The 21,234-nt window shown below is 38.9% G+C and overlaps 1 long non-coding RNA gene across 1 annotated transcript; it reads left to right on the top strand.

The window, feature by feature from the left end:
* The first annotated feature begins 5,817 nt into the window (after positions 1-5,817).
* On the top strand, positions 5,818-20,059 carry LOC143883487 (uncharacterized). Its single transcript, XR_013252397.1, has 4 exons — positions 5,818-6,340; positions 6,445-6,518; positions 18,544-18,632; positions 18,835-20,059. It is a non-coding gene; the product is annotated as an uncharacterized LOC143883487 (long non-coding RNA).
* Positions 20,060-21,234: the final 1,175 nt, after the last annotated feature.

The raw sequence follows: 21,234 nt of genomic DNA on the forward strand, positions 1-21,234 counted from the left end.
CAGCACCCAATTAGCTGCTGGCACGTGGCCCTCACAAGGACCGTTGGAAGGCCAACACCTGTCTCCCCTAGGTGTGGCACCTGGACCAATCAGGGACCTCCACCTGCCCTCCTTAGGTATGAGACCTGGTCCATACAGAGGCCACCACCTGGCTCAGAACTACCACCTGTCCTAGACAGGTGGCTCAGAATCACTATAAATAGCCTTCACTTGTGCTAAGGTGAGGGTCCTGAAAATCTGAGAACCAAAACTCTAAGCTTTTTGCTCTGACATTGCTCTACACTCCTGCTCATACTGACTTGAGTGTCGAAGCACCCGTCCGGAGTATCACTCCGGGTTGGTCCTCTGACCCTTTTCTTTCTTGTCTGTACTCTGTGCAGCGCAGGACTCAACCAGCTATTCAGCCGTGGCTCGTTAGCCCGGACCACCCAGTCCTACCATAACCTGTTACCGATTTTAGGCCTAACAGCATACATGCTAATGCATGGCAAGCACTACCGACAAGTGGCAAGCATGCTAAAAACTTGCCATGCACAAGGACACATGGCTTATACACCAAAACATGGTGTAAGAACTCTAAGCCTATAAAAGACAGCCCCTTGCTCAATAGTAAAAGGTCACTCATCTTCCCCCCCATAAGCATGTTTATCTCTATTCGTCTTGCTTAGATATCTGTGATACCGATACCTGACTTGAGCGTCGGAGGGTGCCAGATCCGGATTTTGGCATCATCAATATAAGGTCAGTAAAATACAAAGAAACAAACCTCCAAGGGCCTGGAGAAAATCAAAGATCACTAAAGCAGGCCAAGATACACCAGCTAGTTTATCTCCTAACATGGTAAAAATGGACTAAGCGACCCTACACTCGATTGGTTATACATCGTTTGCTCGGTTCTGCTCTCAATTAGGTAGCTGATTTCTTTTAAATTGAATGGCGCTTTCAAAACTCAACCGTGAGGGCTTCTCAATGGATCCACCTACTGGATCACAATGCATTAATTATTCCTTTACTTTTACATGTTTCTTTGCTGTTATAAGCTGATTTTGCAACGGCACCCTTCATTTGACCATTCCCCTATCTCTATATAGGAAACCCATACCATTTTACAAAAGAGTAGTAATTCTCATGCAAAATATTGTAACTTCGACACCCAGTGAACAAAGAAAGCTAAAAAATGACACTAAACATTTACGGAGAAAGACACATGGGGAGTCGATTTAAGATATTTGGGAGTTAATTTATCACTGCCCAACATTTATTATGTAAAACAAAACAGAAGGTAAAAAAATTGGAGTCTTGCAGTTTCAAGTGGGGACGGATGCTAAGTTGCTACAGTTCATATTTAAGAAAAAAGGAGGCAGAAGAAGGGAAATGATATATTCGATCCCCCCTTTTTACTTAGGACAGCCTACTTTTGTGTAAAAGAGTAGTCATAAATACAAAAGAGGCACCAAAAAAAAAAAAATTACGCAAGAGGGGGATGTCTCAAGTAGAATAAGGGGCGGATATATCATAAGAAAATTCGAATATTCTTTGGCTCGCGGTATAACTTGCTTTCTTTCGGTAAAAGCAGAGACGAAAGGCAGGTGAAAGGCTCCTACTTCATTCATCTGGCCTCACCTCCCACGTGCGCGTCAAACCAAACAGAAAGTCTAACGGTAAAGCCCATTTTGCCGTTCCCGTCAACGTTATAATAGGCCCCATCCGGTCTTTTGGCTCTTTCCCACGCCTCCTAATTATCCGGCTCCATGTGGAATGACAAAAATACCCTCTCGAGATCTTGCATAATTTTGGAGGGGAATATGTTACTCGAGATCCCAAATTCTCAATAACCAATCTATGCTTTTTCTCGAAAGAAGACGAAAAAAAGTTATGGTTTCTGAGTGTAGACGAAGATTTTTGACAGGTTAGAAGGACCCCATTATTCTACTGGCCCTAAAAACAGAAAAAGAGAGCTTCTCTTAATTCTTGTGTACTGTGCTAAAGGGTATTTTGGTCTTCCTACAAAAATGTCATTGTCCTAGGACCCCCTTTAATGGAAATTTCACGTCACTCTTTAACAAAAAGGTCCCTAACAAAGTGATAAAGGAATGAATTTCCTCCCCACAAGACCAACAAGGTGGGTCCCATCCATTTTTGCCAAACAGCTAGCAATTGAGATTAACTGGCTTTTGGAACCTAGCCAGAAACCCTGATGCCTAACAACTGACGCTTGCCACTACAATTTTTAAACCTTTCGGAAAAACAACCATGTGAGAATTTTATGAATAAGACAGAGATATATGTAATACTAACAGCTGGTTAACCTAACTAGGGTAGGAATTTCAACCGTTGGTGTTGTAACCCTAGTTAGCAAAATGTGACTTGGTTCAAAAAAATTTTGTTTGGAGAGAGAGAGAGAGAGAGTGTGTGTTTAGGGACGTGGGGGGTCCTTACTTGTCCTTACTATTAGGGAGTGTTTAGGGACGTGGGTCCTTACTATTGGGACGTGGATTGCATAGATGAGGCGTTGGAGTTTCTGAAAAAACATTGGGTTTTGGCAAAGGAGATAAGAAATGGGAAAAAGGCTCTTTAGCTACCTTTTGATTTGATTCTCTTGTAAGAATATTGGAAAGAGACTGTACAAAACGGTGCGTCTAACATGAGCCAGTGGATAGTGGTGCTCAGACGATTCCAACTGAAAAGTCCCATGTAAGATAGAATCAGTCGATCAAATTGGGTGGCTCATGTCAGACCAACCCATGTACAACTCTGAGCGTATGAACTCAGTACCCATGTACAAGTACAACTCTGAGTTCATGAACTCGTCGAGGAATTCATGATGTTTGATCCTGAATTGACGAGCAAAAAGATTAGCTATTGAGTTTTCTCCGAGTACATATCACACAAACAAGTAGATTTAAATAGAAGTCCAAGGAAAGTATTATCCCCAACTTTCCTCACTAGACAAGATTCTAGAATATTGTTCTTGGTTAAATAAACTGGTGCTTAAAACACAATCTGCATGTTAAAATGATACAGATATATAGGTGAAAATAAGAGAGAGTTTACAAGTTGAAAATTTTAATTTAAATCTATTAAAGGTAGTGAATTTCAAAAAAATAAAAATAAAAATAAATCCCAGCTTACCTACCAAAAAAAGGGTTTCAAAATTATTGAAATTGGATTATGAATAACCCTACTCTAGCTAGTCTAAACGAAAGCGTAGAAGTGTTAACATGTGTATTCAATGTCAGTTTTAAGAGATTTCTATAGCGAAAGCGATATACACTATTGACATGTCAGTGGCACTTGTGGAAGAAAAGTACTATTGATGCACATGCATGGGGATCTTAGATGACACATAAATGATTGCCAAATTTGTGAGATCCCCAAGGGCCACTCCATAGATCTTAGTTTCTACCCTCTACATTCCTTTCTGAGGCTATATATGCACCATAGGGGGACATGACTCTGGATTTCATGATGGGTTTGCCGCAAAGCAACAAAGTATGGATTGCATTTTTGTTGTAGAATAATTTTCAAATACGGTGAAGCTCTCTACTGTGCTGAAAGAATCAAGTTGCTTCACACGTTGCCCATTTTTTCTTCCAAGAGGAAGAAACTCTTCTGGACTACCGAAGACCAACACTCACTCTGTTTGGTTGCTCAGAGGTGGCTGTGAGATTAGTAGAAGAAGAAGCTAAAGGGAAGTAGACAAGCATGGTTGATGCGGAGAAGAATAGTGGAAGAGTGGTAACTAGTGTTCGGTTGCGCGGCAATTCTCGAGAAGAGTACTTGAAGATGTAGGGGTGTCATTATCAAAATAGAGAGTAGAAGAGAGAGAAATGAGAGAGAAAAAGAAAGAAAATAGAAGAAGACAAAAAAAATTCTCCTCTTTTTCTACCCAAATTCCACCAAAATTGTGAAAGATGGGAAGAAGATTAGAGGAGAGAACATTTCCGCCAGCCACATAAGAAAAAAGAAAGTTTCAATGCAAAATGGCAACCAAACATGCGATGGACAGATTAGTGAAAGATCATCGGGGTTTCACCTTGTTTTGTGCAACTAAACATGGTTAGATTGTGATGTGAAGTTTATGAACCATTTTTGTGTAGGGGGTTCCATGTGAAAGCAAAGATCCCACATCGGAAAAGTGAATGCATGTGGATGAGCTTATAAGGATTTGGACACCCTCTTCTTAATGGCTAGCTTTCATGAGTGAGCTCTACTCAGGTCCCAACATTTTAGAGGACACTTCATAAGAAATTGAGAACCAAGCTTATCAATGGAAGCCTTGGAACTACCTTGAGTTGTAGTTGATGATCACAAGACTCAATTTGACTTGGCATTTAGATAAGCCGAGTTTTCCTACAACTCTTCGATAAATCAAACTACGATTAAATTCCCATTTGAAATTGTTCCGCGTAAGAATCGAACCCAAGTTTTGGATGAAATTGTTCCACGTAAGAATCGAACCCAAGTTTTGGATTTGTGTTCCATTACTAGCCAATCACAGTGATGTTTTGTCAACAATATTCACAACTGGCTAAAGTGCGAAAGATGATCATTAAAGCAACAATAAATATCGAGAGGTGGCTAATCAACACCGAAGGGCACATGTCTTCAACGAAGATCTCTCATTGCGTATCTACTAAGAGAGGGAGGCCTACAGCAAGCTTAAGGATTCACGTTGGATTCTTCAACTAATCAACAGTAACTCCTACGAAGTGGGTCTTCACTAGGGCTAAGTAGTAACCATTTTACCGAGATTTTATATGGTTTGTGGGCGTTTGATCCAGTATTATTCAAAAAGTAGTGCATGGCCTTTTACATAGGATGATCCAAACCATCCATTTATTGGGCCAGAATTTAAATAGGTTGTGCCCCCAAATTTATTTCCGTGGGATGATCCTAATCCTCTGATCTATAGAGGGACGAAACATCATGAAAACCTCTTTAAATCGGAGGGTTAGGATCATCCTATCAGAGGATCAGGATCATCCTAGATTTTTTGGGGCACACTACTCTAGAAAGTAGAAACCCATCACCCAAGCCCTCTCTTCGAATCAATTTCTTCGCAGGAATTGAATCCTCTTCCCTTTACTGTTAATGGGTTTGGAAGTTTTCTCTTCCTGAATTTTACTTCTCCATTTTTTTTTTCTCGAAGAGTACTTTTTCATGCGAGCGGTGAATCTCAGAGAGGTCTCTGTTGGCGTTATTGGAGATTCTATCCATTCCCAACGTTGTTGAGGTCGGAATGAGTTTTTCTTCTGCTACTCTTATTATAGGCTTTTCCTTTTGGGTATGAGAGTCTATGAGGTTTCTGTTGATTTTTATCATCGTTTTTGGGCTTTTAATTAATTCCTGGACGTTGTTGAATTCCTTTATTTATGCATACATATCTGTGGTGTGTATGTGTTCTGTCAAAAACGTCAGGCGCGGTCGGTCAGTGCACCTCTGTGGGTGTGTGAGCGTTGTGAATGCGTACGGAATGTGAACGAACACTCTCAGAATGTGAATGACTTGCGGCTCGCGGGGAACACCGATGCGCGAATGATGCAAGTGATCGGTGTCTTCGATGCACGCAAAATGCAGATGACTCTCCGGATCAACAGTGTTACGGCCTTGAGTGGGGCTGCCTGGGTATGAGACTGGGTGGGACCCAACCTGGTATGCAACAGGTTTAAAGCGCCTTGCCTAACGCGTTCCACCACCTCTGGAGCTATTTTAGCTATAGGGCTTTTTTAAGGTACCTAACAAACAGACTGTCCGATTAACTAACTAATAAAACAACGCAGACAAACGTGTTTGGACCTGCGTAGAACTCACCATTAAAAGTTAGCTGTTAAGGGGAGGGTGCCTAAGCCTGATAAGCCCATCTGCATCCTCTTTGCTTTTGCGTGGAACCCCCAACAAAATGCCAGTACGAGGGATAAGGAATTAAAGATAAAGGCTCACCTTGGAAGATGATTAGATGAATCAACTGCTCTTTAATTTGATCGGGTGATCTACAGCTAAGAAAAGTAAATGACAATGTGGAAAAGTAAATGATGAAAGATAAATGTTAAGACATGTTTTGATTTGGTTCTAGGATCTCTTCTTCAAATCTTCACAGACATGCATCTCTTGTTATAGCTTTTCTTGGGTAACTGTTCCCCATTACCTCACGTACTCAAGGAGAGGACTTCTAACAACTGCCTACTTCACACTCCTCCCACACATTCCATTGCTTTAGGTTAGTCGCTAACTCCCTTCTCTGGAAAATGACACCTGGCACATAACTCCTTTGACCTAGTCCAACCAGATCATTATCTGCTAACTCGGTCTCTCATGACTGAGTCCAAATTCAAAACAGGTGTAAATAATATGCATATTTTATCTTCTCATGGGTTTCATTTGATGTGTTTGTCTGAACTTCATATTTTCTTGCTGAGGTTTTTTTTTTTTTTGATGACGCAGGGTGTCCCCACCCCCTTCGGGAGTAGGACTATTCCCTACGGATGCACGCAATGGCCACACATCACGTGCATCAGGTAAGTCGGGGGGGATTCGAACACTCGTCACCCGGGAGCATACCCGTGACTTATGCCGAAGAGCCAACACCCGTGTTTCAATTTCATTTATCTAGTTTTGTTGTCGAGTAACTAAGTGATTGTTGGCTCTATTTGCTTGATCCATCTAGTACAATTACTTAGGACTGTTATATTTTTTCCCAATTATGCATCCATAGGGCCTTTACTTCTTGACCTTTATCTCAATGTCTATGTCTTTGTCACCTTCTCTGTGTTTATCATCATCTTCAAATTGATATGATGCTTTTTATTCTTCACCCATTTGCTTCTAAGTCTGATGTCTTGTATATCTCTCTTTAAAGTTCCTTTGTTCTATTACTTCTGTTCTTTACTTTCTTCTTTTTATAGTCCAGTTATGCCTTCATTTCAAGGCACTTATGCTCTAGGCTTTGTAACTTACAAATGTAAGGTTCGTGTGCTATCTTTACTGCTACATTTTTCTCAGTTCAATGACTCAGATTGATAGTTGAAGATCTGCCTTTAGTGGTTGTATGCATTGTTCGCTTGTAAAGTACGCACTTCCATGTAACTTAGAAACATAAATGTAATCTTCATCGAGTTCTACTTCTCAATAAAATGCATTTGCACGTTTCAACTCTTCAATTGAATAATGCTTTAGGCTAATAAGATGTGAACATACGATACTTATCAGCAGTGATGATGCTCTGGCAGGTTATTTATGCAGGCTTTAACTCCTTTGCCAAATGTGTTTGTGGCTTCAACTCCTACGTGTCCACGAGTTTTCACTCCTAAATCAAAGCCTATTTAATGCTCTTCATGCTCTTCACCCGGTTCATGTGAAAATTTCCCATGTCGAGTTAAAAATAATTTCCTTTTCCATGTAAAGATATTGGTAATTGATCTGGCGCCATGACAATCACCTTGAATTTGCGTGTAGCTGAGTTGAGCCATTGTTCCCAAAGTTATTTCAAAAGCCAGAAATTCGGATTTATCTAATCGATCCCATATCATTTCAAGGAGGAACAATAGTATTTCATTTCTAAAAACATGGATTATTGATAAAGAATAAGACATTTTACTTAGATATTTCCCTTCAACTAACTCAGGTGCATTGTATTCTTTATTAAATACAAATAGTTGAAGTGGATTCTCTGAAGAGAAGATGGATTACGGAAGTGTGTGACTTGACCTATTGATTGGGTGCAAATATATGATTTTATCCGCCACATTGGAGTTCACAAACAAATGTGTCTCTCTTCCAACCACCGCAGAAGTCCTCCTACAGAGGGTTGGTTTGCTTGAGGAGAATCTTTTCTATGATCAGACCCGAATCATGTTTTGCATGAACCGGCCTCGTAAGATCTAGTGGAATAAGTGATGTGTCATGATCCTGATTATCTTATATCTATTCCACTTACTTATAGGATGGAAATGCATTCATTTCCTCTGCATCTATCCCAATCTATGACACTATCAGAGTGAAACAAGGGATCTAAGGAAGAACAAAGACTAGACTATATTAGTACTAAGTAAATCCTTTCTATGTAAGAAGATTCAAGAGATTGTGGGGATAAACACCAATCACAAGGCATGAGACACTACAAAAAGCACTTGATCATGATCAAATCTTTAAGCCTACTTGGGTATTGAGCATTTACATTTAAGAACTGAATTCCTTGCAATAGATAGTTGAAAAACTCCGAAAAATGGAATTCAACAAATATTTTCTTACATGGTGTCATATATGTGTGGATGACATAGATTTTATGAGGATCCATTTGAGAGAGATCACATTGAATTTGCTTATAGGTAAGTCGAGCCATTGTTCCCAAAGTTATTTCAAAGACGAGAAATTAGGATTTATCTCTTGCTTAGAGGTGTTCCCCACCCATAATTTGTGCCGGGCAAGTGAGGTGGCATATGCTTAGCTATGGATGGGGTACGTTGTTTGGCTTTATTGGGTGATCCATGCCCATTTTGTGGTTTTCTTTCTTCTTTAATAAAGATGTAAATCATAAAAATAAAGAGAATTTAGGGCTTACTCTCCGAATTTTCTTTTCAAACATATAGAAGATTGTTTCAGGGAAACCCATATAGATCCCCCTATCCTGTAATTTACCCATCCATTTTTTGGGTGCATGCTATTAGAGTACAAGCCGCATGTTGTGTAGATGCAGATCGCAGTGGGATCCGCAAAAGTGTTCTACAAGATCGACCGTCGGATCCCTACGACGATCCCACTCATAACTCGAATGACCCTGTAACATCCAAACAGATCAGGGTTCTGCATTTTATGTAATTGCAGACGAATACGATCTATTGGATTAATGTGGATATTGATTATATATATATATATATATATATATATATATATATATATATATAGAGAGAGAGAGAGAGAGAGAGAGAGAGAGAGAGAGAACGGTTTCTACACACAAGTGTAGATAAGTTATCTACACACTAGCTTCAAATACAGTGGAGGGCATATTGTTTGGGTGATCCAAACCATTCATTTGATTGGCCCTCACATAGATAGGGTGTCCACAAAAAATCAGCTCCATAGGATCATCCCAACCCTGCGATTTGTGGAGGTAAAATGGACGTGTATAAACCTTCACAAATCTGTCCATTTTTTGCCTCCATGGTTCGAAGGGTTAGGATGATCCTGTGGAGCTGATTTTTTGTGGACACCCTATCTATGTGAGGGCCAATCAAATGAATGGTTTGGATCACCCAAACAATGTGGGCCTCCACTGTATTTTATGCTAGTGTGTAGATAACTTATCTACACTTGTGTGTAGAAACCGTTTTCTCATATGTGTGCACACACACATGTCTTTGTTAGGTAAGTAACAAGAGACATTAAGAGAATTTTTCGAGAACGAAATTGGAGCCATATAGCTTCCATTGGATGCGAGTTAGTAATTAATTAAGTGGATAATTAATTATTAATTAAATATTCATTTATTATACACTATTATATATTATTAATGTGATTAATAATATGTATAATAATGTGAAATCCAAATGAGGATAGTTATTCCCAAACTGGTTTTGCAAAAGTTATGGAATTGGAACGGAATTGGGAATTGGGATAGTACTACACTTTGGATAAGGTTGGTAGCGCCCACCACATGCCCATAACATATGAAGGGCTGGAAAAACATTTCCCAATAGCTTGAGGACTTTGAGTTGCACTCAAACTCCTCTTTAGATAGGAATTGCCTAAATGAACCTTATAGACTTGAGCAATTCGTTTCAAACACGAACACTTATTGGATAAGGCCACAGTGGGCCGGAGAATGATTCAAAATACAATCTCCCAATCAGTGAGGGGTCCCCACTCAGCCTTGGACATTTGGGAAGAGTCCCAATGCTTCGAGGAGTTTCATTGTAAGTTGGTTTTCCAATTGGATAATAATTGGGAGAGAGAGAGAAACAAGGACTTATCAAACCAAACTCTTTGTAAATAAAAAGGGGAAAGGGCTGAATGAATTCAAATGCTTGTGACCTTGGAAATTCGTCAGCCTCTTCTCCCCCTTTTGGAGATTTGTTTTCTACTCTCTCCCTCCATCTTTTTCCAATTGTTGAAATTCACTCCATAGTTTCAAAGAGAAAGGCTTCCAATCAATTTCTCTGATCTCTACAACAAGGGTACTGATTAGATCAGACCTTGTTCAAGTGAATAAGAGTTATTTACATCCACGATCAACTGTGCAAAGAAAAGAATCAATCGGTTCAACTTGCGGGTTCGTGGCGTTCAGAACGATTGCAACTGTTCGAGGAGTAGATTAAGCATCGAGGTTTCTTGATTTCATCTTCAAAGAGGTAATAACTGATGTTAAATTAATCATAATAACTTATCGAGTGGGATTGAGGCCTAATTCATCAAGTACCTTGGAGTTCTCCGAAGTTTAACACTACTAAACCCTGTTGGAACTTTGTAGTGGGCCTTTAACATTCTTAATTGAAGAAAAATATCTGGAATGCATAAATCAGATAACCTTAACTATCTTGGAAGTTTGTATTGTTTGCTTGTAATCGTCTTACTGGTTGTAATCAGCATACGTGTGCAATGGGATATTGGTGCAGGTTACCTACTTTTATACTACATACTTTTCCTACAAGAGATAGCATGCTTCTTTTTCCTTTTATTTTCAGCATTGGTATAAGAGAGCATTGGTAGAGTAAAAGATAGTTGGGTTGGGGATGATGGTGTTTAGGATGGTTAACAAGGGGCCTGTCTCAAGGAAGAAAAGGAGATGAATATATCATTCTTGTCGTAAAACCCTTTTCTTTGCTTGCATTTAACAAGAAGCTCTCTGGCTCCTGCTCAAAACATTTGTCTTTTGGATTTTTCTACTCTGAATGCAACTGGCATTGATATATAAGCTACATTTTAGGGTTATTGTTTGCAAGGTTTTCTTTGCACCGAGAAGGAGAGTTTTGTAACCCTAAACCGAAATAGTGAAACTTCTCTCTCGTGGACGTAGGCATACTGTCGAACCACGTAAAGCCTGTGTTCTTGCCTTTTGTGATTGTGTTTCTCGCATCTTTTCTTTACATGTGCTGCACATCGTGTCTGATCCTATTTAAGAAGATATTTCTCGGTTTTCTACACCTCACTATGTGGGCATGCCTTGAAAATATGAAGCATTGAGTGCGCACTGGCCATGTATGACAACACGAAGCATATGAAACCCATCTCAAGGATCCCCTCACTAACACCTTTTACATCACATTGCTGGTCTTTTACAAATTACATTAACTTTTTAGGTATTCATCTCCCAGGCTTAGATGCCAAGATACTTCAAGATTGGTATTGTATTGTTAGTTTTTTTTTATCTTGTTTCCCACTCTACGTGGGTTTCTCCTTGAGTTACCTAGTGTAACCAGGATTGATGTTGAGCATATATATATATATATATGAGGAAAAGGATTGTACGCTCGAGCGTACCAAGCTTATGATACGCTCGAGTGCCCAATCACATATGGGCCCACTTTGTTAGGATGATCCAAATCATTCATTTGAAAGGCCCTATCATAGATAGGGTGTGTACCAAAAATCAGTTCCATAGGATCATCCTAACCCATCCATTTGTGGAGGGCAAATGTACAGACCACAAATCTGCCCATTTTTGCCCTCGACTTTTGGAGGGGTTAGGATGATTCAATGGAGCTGATTTTTGGTACACACCCTATCTATGATAGGGTGTAGACACCCCATTTTGCTCCGCTCTGATCAACAAAGAAATTAGGGTTTCGCTGTCAATTTTTCAGAGTTTTCTATTCCGGTGTTCGTCCCTTACGCTTTCTCAAATCTTTCTGGTCATTCCTGCAATGTTCTGATTTTTTTTCGTTGAGTATTGAGAAGGTTTATTCATGAGAATCCGAGCAAAAGAGAATGTGGGACCCGCTGGTGTGGGACCCGTTTGTGTGGGACCTGCTAGTGTGGGACCTGCTAGTGTGGGACCCGTTTGTGTGGGACCCGCTGATGTGGGACCCGTTTGTGTGGGACCCGCTGATGTGGGACCCGCTTGTGCGGAACCCGCTGATGTGGGACTCACCATTAGCATGACTTAACTTTCTCTACCATTTCCACTAACTTCATTTTTCCCTTTAAAATAACACCATTATCTCCATTACCATTATATATTCCATTATCCCCACCACCATTCCCACCATTACCATTATATATTCCATTATCCCCACCACCATTCCCACCATTACCATTATATATTCCATTATTCCCACCACCATTCCCACCATTACCATTATATATTCCATTATCCCCACCACCATTCCCACCATTACCATTATATATTCCATTATTCCCACCACCATTCCCACCATTACCATTATATATTCCATTATTCCCACCACCATTCCCACAATTACCATTGTTTATTTCCATTATTCTCCACCACACCCACCATTCACATTATATATTCCATTATTCCCCACCACAATTCCCACCATTACCATTATATATTCCATTATTCTCCACCACACCCACCATTCTCATTGTTTATTTCCATTATTCTCCACCACACCCACCATTCTCATTGTTTATTTCCACCTCTCCACTAAGTTTTTCACTATATAAAGAGAGGTGATGAGAGGAAGAAAAAAGGAGAAAAACAACACATTGTTTTTGGATAGTTTTCTCTTTCTCTCCCTCAATATCTCCCTCCCTCAATATCTCTCACTCTCTCACTCTCACACTATCATTATCTACTTTCTCTCCTTATTTGTTTCTCCCCATCTCTCTCCCTTGTTCCATATAAAAAAAAATATAAAAGAAAATAAAACAAAGAAAAAGAGAAAGAAAGCGGAAGCGGATCAAGCGGCGGTGCGATTTTCGAATTTTTCGGCTCTCGGATTCGACGAGGATTTCGATCACAGGTAGGTACTTAATTTTTAGATTTTTCTAGAATTATTTGGTATATTTGCATGATTTTTAGTATTTAATTGGATTTAGTTGAAAATTAAATATGTATGCTCAAAATCATGATCTCCATGAGTGTTTCGAAAATAAAATATATACTAAATGAATTCCAAAATTAATGAAATTTCGTGGGAAACTAATATGATACCAGTACATTCTACCATGAAATTTTGAGAATTTGTAGAATTTGTTTGGTATATTATTTTATGCTTTCTTTGAAATTTACCAGCTTTTGAAGGAATTGTTACTGATATCAGATCACAACTAAAATTCTTAAATTTTTTACAGTAGTCTTCAATCTCACATTTCTAGTTACTGTAAAAGTTTCAAGTGATTTGGATCTGTTTTCATATGGGATGTAGGGTTAATTCATAATCTGGTCTGAAAATTAAAAAATCTGAAACTGATAGTAAATGGTTTCCAAAATTCATGAAAATTTCTCAGTATGTTATTTTTACTTATATCTTATTACTGTAGAAATTTCATTGAATTTAGATTCATATTTCTAGTGGTTTCTGTGTTATTTGTGCAATCTGGTCAATCAATTGTTAAATCGAAATTAAATATGAGCTTAATGTAAAAATCTGTAAAACTCTTCCCGTAAGCTACATTTCATCATATCTTGCTGCTGTAGAAATTTCAACTCATTTCGAATTTGTTTGCAATAATTTCACTTGTAAAATCACTCATATGCTTAAAATTGATAAAATCCATTGAAAATTCGAAATTAATTAAAAATCATTGTGAAAATTTCCAAAGAACCTTAAATTTTGTCACATGTTCACTCCTTAATCCATTGAAACAGAAATTTTAGGATCTTTAGATTTTCCTGGAAAAATGGCCAGTGCATCCATAATCGTATCCCAATTGCAACCGATCTTTGACAATTTGAATACTTAAGCTATAGCATGTTGTTGGCTCCGAGGTTACTGTCCACGGAAATCCTGAGATATGCCAGACAATAAGATGTTATAACCTAAGTATTAAATTGCGCAAGGAAAGAACGCACGATTCCCTTCCTTGGATGCTATTCTGGGCCGAAATTGGTGAACCCTAGAACCATTGGTAATCCTCAAGTGTCCATAAATTGAAAATCCATGAAATCTGAAATTAATTAACTTCAAGAATTTGAATTGATTTGTCTCGAGTCTTCCGGAACCATTGGATTATGGTTTCCAATCTAAGAACCATTAGAGCCCAATTTAGGAACACTAGTGTTGTGTCGTGTCCTAAGTTTTAGGGAGTCCTAGAGTTAGGAGTCCAGCCTCATCACGGACGCTTGCTATGAATAGCAACCGTACCATAGGTCTAGTTACACTAGTCACCCAATCTTTCCTTAAGACAAGCCTAGTAAACTAGAATGTAGGCAAACCTGCATTAGTCTAAGGAACAACTTGCATTTAGGTAAGAATCATACAGCATCTTAGATGAAATCCTAAGATAATAAAATCCTCAACTTGAATTAAATAACTACTTTTAAAACTGTTGAAACAGTCAAATCCGTCTAAGTCGGTGTCCTAGTTGAGTTAGGCATAAGTAGCTTAGCTTAGGTGCACCGAACTACGTCGACTCTGATCCCAGTGAGGCTTGGGTACGTAGGCAGCTTGGATGTCTGATGGCATACCACCCGCGAGTCGGCACCACAACAAATTGTGGTGTTTTTGTATATTAATTTTCTTGTAAATGCTTAATCAAATCACTTAGGATTTTTCATGAAATTAGAATTTTAGGAGAACTTTCACCTAGATTGAATCCAGACAAATTAAGAAATCAAGATACACATTTAGGATTCACATTGAAATTAGATCATAGGATGCATGTCACTTAGTTCGCACAATAACATAGAGTTGAATGAGCCATTTAAAATAAATTTAAAAGAGTTAGCTTTTGGAATCGAAGACCGATTATCGGGCAAGAATGGTGCATGTGGTGGATAACTCCCCATACCTTCCATTCTCGTAACCAGGTAGCGAGTCTAGATTTCTGGTTAATTATGGGTCCTAGATCCCACATCTAGGTGGCGACTCTGTCAATCTCTTTCGTGTGGAATTCGGATTGCCTTAGTGATCCCAAGTTCACAGGAAAGACGAATTCAAATCAACAAATAAAATGCACACGCCAATCGCGTGGGAACGAGAGACCAAGAGAGAGCGCGCGGCGGCTCGCGCCCCACGCCCCTCTCGTGGGATCAGGGTACCACAGTCTGGCGACTCTGCTGGGGACCACCTAACTTCATTACAATTCCAAAGGATAACTCATTTGAATCTATTTTAACTGGCTCATGAAAACTCTATCTCTTTTATGCTTGTTAGATTAGTTTGTATGCTTTATTTTCTCATCACATATACTCAAACTTAATCTAACAAAACCTGAAGGCATCATAGATTGCGTGAACTTATTGCACACACTTACATCACTTTCATCTAAACCCCTGCATCTCACATGCACACACGTCCTATTTTAGGAACCCGGAGTGTTATCTAGCATGGTTGACTGGGATTTCATCACCTGGTGCCTCTGTGCTAGAGAAGCATTCCACCCTTAGCCTAGTACCTTTATGGTACGTAAACGGATCTCTTGTTCTTGCAAATGAATGCTTTGGATCACCACAAAAAATGTGGGACCCATGTGATTGGGGCACTCGAGCGTACCATAAGCTTGGTATGCTCGAGCGTACAATCCTTTTCCTCTCTCTCTCTCTCTCTATATATATATATATATATATATATATGAGTAAAGGGTTTCTGCGCTCGAGCACTGATAAGCTTATCTGCGCTCGAGTGCAGAAACAGGGGTGGGCCCACATTGTTGGGGGGATCCAAAACATTCATTTGGAAGGCCCTTTCATGGATAGGGTGTCCACCAAAAATCAGCTCCATTAGATTATCTTAGGGTGTCCATTTTTGTTTTTGATGGGTAGATTAGTGGACAAATAGTATCTGTCGATTTGTGGGGTGAAAAAATGATGGGTGTCCCTAGATTAGATTATCTTAGGGTGTCCATTATCTTAGGGTGTCCATTTGTGGGGTGAAAAAATGGGCAGATTAGTGGACAAACAGTATTCGTCCATTTTCACCCCCACAAATGGACACCCTATGATGATCCAATGAAGCTGATTTTTGGTACACACCCCATCCATGATGGGGCCTTTCAAATGAATGCTTAGGATCACCCCAACAATGTGGCCTCACCCATGTTTCCTGCACTCGAGCGTAGATAAGCTATCTGCGCTCGAGCACAGGAACCCTTCTCTCTCTCTCTCTATATATATATATATATATATATATATATATATATATATATATATATATATATATATATATATATATATATATAGAGAGAGAGAGAGAGAGAGAGAGAGAGAGAGAGTGAGAGTGAGGTTTCTGAGCTAGAGCTCATAATACACCATCTCCCATAGTTGTTTGACTCATCCATCCCATTCATTCTATAGAATCTCACATAGATAGGGTGTTCCTAACAAAGCATCTCCATACCATAATCCTAACCATTCGATCTATAGGAGCCTAATTTCTAGCCATCCATTTTAAACCTCCACAAATCATAACCCTAACCATAACCCATAATCCTAACCATAACCATAATCCTAACTATAACCTATAGAATGAATGGGTTGGATGACTGAAACAACATGGAAACGGTGGGTTTCTGAGCTCTAGCTCAGAAACCTTTTCCTAATATATATATATATATATATATATATATATATATATATATATAGAGAGAGAGAGAGAGAGAGAGAGAGAGAGAGAGAGAAAACGGTTCCTACACATATGTGTAGATTTTTCTCATATATATATATATATTCCTAGGGTTAAGATGATCCTATGGAGCTGATTTTTTGGGCACACCCTATCTATGTGAGGGCCCATCAAATGCATGCTTTGGATCACCCAAACAATGCGGCCCCCACTGTATTTTAAGCTAGGGTGTAGATAAGTTATCTACACTAGGGTGTAGGAACTCTTTTCTCATATGTATATGCGTGCCCTCGCGCTGAGAGGAAGAATGTGAGTGGAGAGAGGGAGAGAATTTTCTCTCGTGGTGAGAAATTGAGGGAGAGTCTTTTTTCTCTTTATTTTTGTGTACGGTCTTGGTTGAAAAAGACAAAGGAAAGGGTTGCGGTTTGGGGTTTTGGGATAAAACCATTGCAATCCTGTTTTATTGTTTTCTGATACTGCAAGATCATGTTCCCACCTGTAGGCATCTTGGCCGAACCACGTCAAATCTTGGTGTACACATCATGTGGTTTGTTCCTTTCTACTACTTTGCCTGCAATCGGATCCGTTTTTGCCCGTCGGAATTTTTCTACATGTATCCATATCCACGCGGATCATGCTCGATACTTTAACATGAATAAATCTATATTGATGCCGTATCCCCGCTGCATCTGTTCCATATTTAGTATGAATCTTCCAAGGTCATGCTATTTGCACTTGGAATTCACGCTCCTTGTGGGCCAGCTTCTTCCACAGTTCTTACTTGTATGATGTTTTTAGGCCATCACACATGGAGACTGTCAACCAATTTAACCATTTCCAGTTTTGATATAGTTGGTCTAAACTCCTGAACTTGTTAAAACGGTGTTTAGAACTATATGTTACATTTCCAGACATCATTACAATTATGTCCCACTTAATTCTGTTTGCCACTGATGCATAAGGATCTGTTGACTTCATCAGATCATTCATCCTAAATTTGATTTAGCTATGCTTCATTTATGTATAATGAGCTATTTACTCCACCACATGTGGGCACTTGCATTGACATGTGATATTTATAATTGCAAACTGGCAGGAGTCGTCAATGAATGGTACTTTATTATTATATGCTTGTTCCAATCTTGATTTCAGGAACGCACTGCAGTAGATCATTGTAGCATTGTTGTTGACAATTGGGCTCTTAAGTTTGCTCCTCATTATTGTTTCTTTAAGGCCATGTTAGTTTAAGATTGTGACAACTGATTGTGAGCCCCAAACTGATTATTGGATTCAAAATTAAGTCCCTGTTTATTTAAGATTATGACAACCGATTGTGAGTGCCAGACCAATTATTGGACTCAAATTGAACGTAATTTTGAGTCCAATAATTGGTTTGACACTCACAATCGGTTGTCATAAACTCAAACAAACAGGGCCTAAACAAAATTTTGGGGCCAATAATAGGTTTGGGGCTCACAATTGGTTGTCACAATCTAAAACAAACAGGGCCTAAGGATTGAGGAGAGCCATTCTGCTTTAGTCCTTGTTACATCACTAAATTAAGAATTGATCTTATTGTCTTCAGTGGGTTAATTGACTGGAGTTATGCAACCATAAGTTCTTCTCATTCACTTCTGGTGTGCTTAGTTGATGCCTTGATGGAATGCTTCTGTTTTAGCTATGGGGAACTTCTGATCTCTTACAGTTGCATTTCTGTCATGAGCATTCACAAGAGATCCAACATAGCTACTATAATTTATTTTGTAGGTTGAATTTCATTTACAGTGGGTAAACTTTTAGTTCAGTAATTTATAGACTTATATGAACAATCATTTACAGTTGCATTTGTGCTTTGTAGGTAATGCTGGCTATCTTCCACCGTTGGTAACTGATCAAATCATCAAGCTAAGGCAACTTAGTGTGCTCACACTAGCTGAGACAAACAAGGTATTATACTTGTTTGGTATTTCTGACTTTATTTGCATCCTTTGAGCTTCTATGGTTAGCACTATGCAGGAGCATCCCTTGGCCCATCAATCTCTGTCATTGCTCCATTAGTGTAGTCTTTTTCCCCTAGTCTACTTGTGTGAGTAGGGTAGCTGAGTCATTTTGTCCAATTTTGACGTCCATTTATGTCTTTGTGGTTCAGTAATTTGGATGGAGTTTTCCCATTTTGCAAAGACGATTTTCCTCTTGCTAGAGTGCGTTCAAGAGAGGAGCCTTTGAGCTTGGAGATCAAGCTCCATTTCTTCTCCTCCATTTCCTCCCTTGAATTGCAAAGAAATTCCTTTCATCTTCGATTTTGGCAAGGCATCCCCTTGCCAAAATCCTTTCATTTCAATGCATCGATTTTGTCAAAGAAACAAGATAAAAATGAAGAAGAATCATGGTTGCTCATTACTCAAGCTTTCTTCTTGGAATGGCACTGTTGCTGACTTAATGTCTGTTCGTGCATTTGGACTTGCTTTTGATGAGCGTTCTTGAGTTTTTTCTGCACAATTGTCACTCTAGTTATCCAACCTGGCAAGAAGTTTGGTTGCTTGCTGTTTCACTTTCACTCATCTTTGAAAATCTGGTGAGAATTCAATCTGCAAACTCCAATTGACTAGCATAGATCTGCTATCTTGAGGAATGAGTAAATCAATGTGTTTGCTCCAGAATTGGAAGGAATCTCCATATTTCTTCCAGATTTGGACAATTACTTTAAGTTCTTTGCTCCGTTGAATCCAAATTTTTATAATTTGAATTGAAAACAGAGAATTCAGATACATTTGTGATCATTCTGAGCTAAAGGTGCAGAAAGGAATCTGCCGAGTGATACATTTGTTCTATCATCTAACCTAATGACTCTTGACAATGCGGAATTAGTGAGAAAAGCACTTCAGAAACTTGAAAAATATCGAGATCTGTCCTGGAATCTTCTTGTCCAAGGATGATCCATTGTCGCCAGAAATACTGGTTGCTTGATCGCAAGTCTAAAGGTATTAGATGAATTGAGAGGCCTTATATCACAATGAGCTGTGTTTCAAAGTTGGAAATGAATGAGGACATAGTTAAATGTCATGAAATGAATGAATTTTACAAGCAACCTGTAATTATATGATTCTAGGTGGAGTAATACAAGTCTGGAGAGAAGGCTTTCCACCTCTAGAAATTGGCTTGTGCTCTTGTTATCATTATGGTTCAATTGAACTGGAATGCTAATTTTGAATATTGCTATAGAAATCAGAAGGTTTACTGTGAAAATTTGTAAGCTTTTAATTCCTTTGGAGTGGTCAAATTTGGACTGTTTGATTGATTCCCAAAAAGAAATTCAGTTTTTTTTTTTCATGTTGTTTTGATGAATGCCGTCAAGAGATTAAACCTGAGTTGAAACAACTCTTAGTGCGCATGGTCGATCAACTGTGGTTACTTGTTGGAGAATGACTGTTTTGGAGTATAGGAACTGAACCTATGGTTCAGATCCACAACTCATCTCTAAAGTCACTAAATCTGGAGCTTAATGACCAGACATGACTGCCAATACTTGTTTCTTTTCAAACCTTGAAGAATGGTGATGTAGGACTAGTAAGGGAAATTGAAGAAAGGGGAGAACAAGAGAAGAAGATAATAGAAGGGGAAGAATAGAAGAAGATAATAGAAAGGGAAGAATAGAAGAAGAGTAGGGGAAGAAGAGAATAGAAGAAGAGGAGAAGAAGAATAGGATAAGAAAAAGAAGAAATTAGGGGAGAAGAGACGAGGAATAGAGGAAGGAAGCTCTCAATTCAATTAATCATCCAAAAGCTAAAAATCCCTAATAAAGGCCTATTTATAGGCAACTGAAATAAAATTCCATGGAAGGCAATTGAAATAAAATTCCATAGAAAGTAAAATCCCTAAAACTAAAACATGGAAATAAAAATACTAAAAACTAAATAATGTAGAAATAAATCCCTAAAAGTCCTAATGGGCAAATATGGCACTTATTGGGGCCTGATTTCATGGAAAGAAAAATCAATTCGTTCTCGCAGTTGGCTTTGTTCCTGATTTCATTGAGCCAGATTTGAGACTAGTAGATGATGACCTTATTGAGGCTGGTCATGGCTTGATGCTACCAATGGCCATCACTCTAGTCTAGGAGGAGTACGTTGCTATATTCCCTGCCGCATTACTTGTCAGGAGAAGTTCGTTTATTTATGGTTCTCCATGGATGATGTCTTCTATATCACTACATTCGTGTTCCATGCCACTTTCACAGTCATAACGAGCGTTGTACAGCATTCCAGAGTTCGAAGGATTGCGACTCATGCTACTTGCGTGGGTTGTCTACGTATTTGATCCAGGTGGACTAGAACTCGAGGGCGAGTTCTTTTCAAGAAGGGGGGAATGATGCAGATATTATGATTTATTTCCGTATTATTTAGTTGTAGTATTTTTATTTCCATGTTATTAGTTTCTAGGATTTTATTTTCTATGTTATTTAGAATTAGGAAAGTTAATTATTTTCCATGGAATTTTATTTCCATCCCATTGTTTATATATAGGCCTCATTGTATTAGGAATCATAACT

The sequence above is a fragment of the Tasmannia lanceolata genome, unplaced genomic scaffold, assembly GCF_043159265.1.
Source record: "Tasmannia lanceolata isolate RefF3 unplaced genomic scaffold, GAP_Taslan_0.1 ptg000008l, whole genome shotgun sequence".
Taxonomy (NCBI): domain Eukaryota; kingdom Viridiplantae; phylum Streptophyta; class Magnoliopsida; order Canellales; family Winteraceae; genus Tasmannia; species Tasmannia lanceolata.